Raw genomic sequence first — 4731 nt, 5'->3', positions numbered from 1 at the left:
GGGGAGGGGGATACAGAGAGGTGAATGTATTTGGAATTGGGACCCAGGGAAAGGGGAAGAGCTGAATGCATGTGGGGTGAGGAAGAAACAGGGAGCAGACAGAGCCCCAGGTTCTGGTTTGACCAGGTGGGGAGATGGAGCTGCTGTAAGGATCAGGGAGGGGTGGGAAGAGAGTTCCAGATGGCAGCTTGGGGCCAACTGAACCTGAGACACTTACGAGACTAGATCAAATCTGATACACGTTCCTCATGAAATCACTGGGAGAAACTGATCCCCAGGGAATTCCCACTGAGGCTGAGGGTCTTCTTACTCCAGTGGATAAAAATCCTCTTGTTCCTGGGGAAGGTGACTGTTTATACTGGGGTTGGAACTTGGGAGAGGCATGTGAGGACGGGAACACAGAGGCAGCACCAAATGAGACTGTCAAATCTCTCTAGGGACAACAACCCTTCAACTGCCCATCTGTCCCTGCACCACTGTGTCCAGCCAAAGAACATTACTCTGCCAGGCTGTGTGCCCATGAAGGGGACAGTCTCCCTGCCCCCAACACCGTGGTTCTGAGTGTGGACAGTAGGAACTGACTGTGTGAGTCTGTGATCCCAGCTCCGGCCCCTGATGCCTCTATGGCCTGGAGTCATGGTGCTCTGACCTGCTGGCCAAGGCTTGAACCACTTTCCTCAGGTTTGCGTTGGAAATTAGAAACCCTCAGACCACAGGAAGCTCTTGCCCAGCCCTCCCATGTGAGGGCAGTTTTCTGTTGGCCACACAGAGACTGAGCACTGGCTTACACGTGTGCACAAGCACACACACACACATAGACACACATGGACAGTGATATTAAATAAGGACTATGGGGTGGGATCAGGAGAGGAACAGATGTGAGGGTGCTAATAGGACCAAAAAAAAGAAAAACGGGGTTGGAGGCATCACCTACAAGTGTCACCACTCCCACACTTTTCAGGTCTTATCCCACATGTGCCTGAGGACATCCCTAGAAGTATGAGCTAGAATCATCCCTACTGTGCAGGAGGGGAGACCATCCTGGAGAAACACCAGGATAAATCCAGGACTGAGAACAGGTAAGAACAAGGACTTGAGTCTAGAAGCCAGGTCATCTCCTCACAGCTCCCCGGGAGCTGTGGAGAGGGTAGGGCTGCTGTAACTGTGGAAGATGTGGGTTTGCATGGAGAAGGGCATGAGAAGGCAGCAGCCAAGAGAGTTGTATGTAGGGGTGTTGTCTGAGGAGAGGGTTCAAGGATGTGGACCAAAGGAAGTGATGTCCTTCCTTGACAACGACCCCAACAAAAATAGAAAGTGGTTACCAGGCACCCACATTCTAGTGATAGCCCCAGAGCCAGCTCACTTGGCTGGAGACATTTCACAGAGAAACATGTTCTTTTTCTGTTTCATGAACTCCTGGGGCTTCTCTTCCAGGAAACCCTGCAGTGAGAGGTTTCTGAGAGGCTGTAGGCGTTGGATGAACCCTCAGTCCCAACGCCTCTGGTCTGTTACGAGGAGGTCACCTAAGGTAACACTAGGTGCCCTGGAGCAGGCCAGTTCTGGCCCAGTCTCCTCTGGGAGCCCTCCCTGGGCAGGCCCGCTTTCCCTCATCTCCATCTTGGGGTAGGGGGACGTGAGGGGAGGTGTCCCCTTTGGGCAGGAATGGGTTATCGAACACGTGGTAACCTGGTGGTCCTGTCATGGTCACACCTGAGGACAGGGTTGGCAGTGGGGAAACAGGACTCCTGAGGGGGCTCTTATCTGTGCCAATGGAAATCTAAGGCCCTCAGGTCATCAGCTTTTTTGTCCCTGATGAAGGTTTGTGCAGAGGGTTGAGTGTGTGTGTCTGGACTGGAGATATATTGTGGGTCTGAAAGCCAGCCAAGACAGCCAGACGGGGCTCTGAGGTTTCTGCCCGGTGGCTGGGCATTGTGTTTGCAGGACTCCACACAGTACATGGGACAAGACCTGGTCCATGGAGTCCCCTGCTCCATTTCCCTGCAGGAGCAGCAGGTGCCCCACGGAAACAACACAGTCCAGGACGGGCTCAGGGTGAGTATGAGTGATGAGACTTCACCCTCAGGAAGCCCCAGGTCCCAGAGCTGCCCTGCTCCTCCCCTAGACTCCCTCTTAGAGACCTGCTGCCAAAGGAAACTGATGCCCCATCTCTCCCACCTGTCCACACAGCCCAGGCCCTGCCTTGGCCAGATGCAAAGTCAATGCCCACATATGAGTCAGAATCTCAGAAAAAGACTTTGACAGAATTTCAGTTCATGTTCAGTCAAGTGTGTTTCTGCATTTTTCTACAGATTGTCCTGTTTCTCCTATATCCCCACGTGTCCATGTTGGCCTCACAATTCTGATCCCTCCCACTCCAGGATCAGCCTCTGTGTTCTAATCTCTACAATGGGATGCTGTGATAGCAGTCACAGAGATGAGGTAGTTCATGCAGGGAGGTGCTGGCACTGCGATGCTGACACAATGATCTGAGACATTAATGCATTTAATCATCACGCACGACCCCTTGTACTGGTGATGCTGAGAACCTTGAATCCTGGGCAGCAACCCCTTCTACTCGCACATTCCTCTGCAACTATAGAGCTTTCACCGCCACCCAGCAGGTCCTGGAACTTCTGTTCCTAAGGCAGTACTCTGTCCTCAAGGACACTGGTGACTCAGCCACTTACTAGCTGTCACGTGTGGCATTGTCACTCTACCTCTCTGAGCCTCAGTTTGCCCCTCTGCACATCGGGGTCAACAGAGGATCATGCCCTAGGAGGGTAGGAGCAGAGTGGGTCCTTCATGGAAAGTGCTTTCTGGGGACCTGGCCCCTGGAATGGTCAGTTGAAGGGGCTGTTTTGGGCTAATTGGTCATTGTCCTCCTGCCCATGAGGAAGCCTCTACCTCCTATGTCACTGGGACTTTGGCCTTGGTTGGAAGTGTTTTCCCATTTCAAAGGGGATAGGTGATTCCATTAGCAGTCTCGGTCCTAGGAGAGTGTGAGCAGGGATCCCTGGGAGGGAGAAGTGGAGTCCCAGGCCAGTTCAGATCTGTATGATGGTGTGGGTTGGGCTCATTCATTCCTCAAATATACAGGAAGGGCCCCTAGGGACAGGTGCTTTTCTAGGGTCAACCATCATTTAATGTGGGGAGCAGAAATCAGCCCTGCCTTCCAGGACTTCCACTCTCCCAGGAGTCACACTGTCACACTCGACATCACCTTAATGTAGTGTTCCCAGGATAGTCCATGTGGTGCCTTCCTTGTTTCATCTAGATATGGATGTGTCCTCCCTTATAGTGATGAGGACAGTGGACTCCTGCACCAGGTGAAACAGTGAGTCTCTTTGATTGAAGAGGGAAGGATTCCCCCAAATACTGTGTGAAGCTGTAGGCTCTGTGGATGGGCAGAGGCAGGCATCCTGCTCACCATCTGGTGGATTCTCAATGGTGAGGACCAGCTGGTGCTCAGGGGACCCAGTGAGCCTCAGGGGACCACTGAGCCCACCCTATGGGAGGTGAGTGGCAGGGGCAGTATGAGACCCAGGCAGGGTCCCTGGAGGATTAGTCAGCAGGCAGATGCAGGAGCTAAAGTCTGAGGTGGGAGGAGGCCCACGGGAAGCCTGAGTGGCAGACAAAGCCTGTCTATTCCCTCCTAGGTCAGACACTTATAGAGAAGCTCCTGTGTTCCCGAGAGGGCAGTGCCCAGAGCAGACAGCCTGCCTGTCCTCAAAAAGGTGCCATCCAGTAGGGAGGAGCAAGGAGATGGAAAGAACAGTGTAACAGGTGTCCCTGAAGAGGTAGAGAGGTGGTCACACCACTGACCAAGGGCTGTCCCTTCAGAAGGCTTGTAGCAGCCCCCTCTCTGTGTTGAGGCCCGCCATTTGGCTAGACTGCCAGGTGAGATGGGATGTGGAGCAGAACCGCCCTCTACATAGAGAGTAGCTGAATGCTAATTGGAGCAGGTCCCTGCAGGGCTGCTCTGGGAGCACCTTGTGTTAGGCAAGGCCAGGTCTCTGACTCTGGTGTCCCCCTGACTACCCCCAGGGCCGTGACCTCCATCCTGGGCACCTGGTTGCACCAGTACCCAGAGGATTTCTACCAGCTTACATAATTTCCCTGCCTAAAGATTATGCTCACTTACTTAAAGCTGAGCATGCTTGGCTCAGATCTGAAGCACTGGGTCCACTTTCTCCTGGCAGAGCTGGAGGAGCTGGAGCATCTGGAGCTTCAGGACACAGAGGGTGATGGTGAGCAGGATGCAGGGTGTGTGATGGGCTGAGTGGGGAGGGGAAGGCACTGGCCCACACAGAGCAGAGCCTCTTGAGGCTGGAACTGGCCAGGAGCAATAAGGAGGCTCAGAACTCTCATCCCTTGGACTGCAGTCTGGGAAGACTTCCTAGGGGTGGAATCTTGGACTGAGAGTTTGTTGATTGGCAGTGAGAGCTTTCCTGTCTTTTGGAGACACATGGGAAAGCAGTCATATTGATGAGAGTTTCCCTACTTGGAGCTACAGCACCAGCTCCAGAACCCACTGGGGAAACACCTCTGGATGGAGAGCCAGCTCCAGCTCTCCTGCCTGCGACAGAGCCAGAGCCAGAGCAAAGGAATGTGCTGTAAGTATCAGTCAGGCTCTGCTGCCTGCCCTCGCCTTCAGTGCTGGGACGCCCGCTGTTCCTGATGTGTCTGTGAACTTACAATTCCTGATTATTCTTAGAAGTGATAACATGTTAC

This window comes from Camelus bactrianus, chromosome 11 (genome assembly GCF_048773025.1).
Source record: "Camelus bactrianus isolate YW-2024 breed Bactrian camel chromosome 11, ASM4877302v1, whole genome shotgun sequence".
Taxonomy (NCBI): Eukaryota; Metazoa; Chordata; class Mammalia; order Artiodactyla; family Camelidae; genus Camelus; species Camelus bactrianus.
This window is presented reverse-complemented; position numbering follows the sequence as displayed.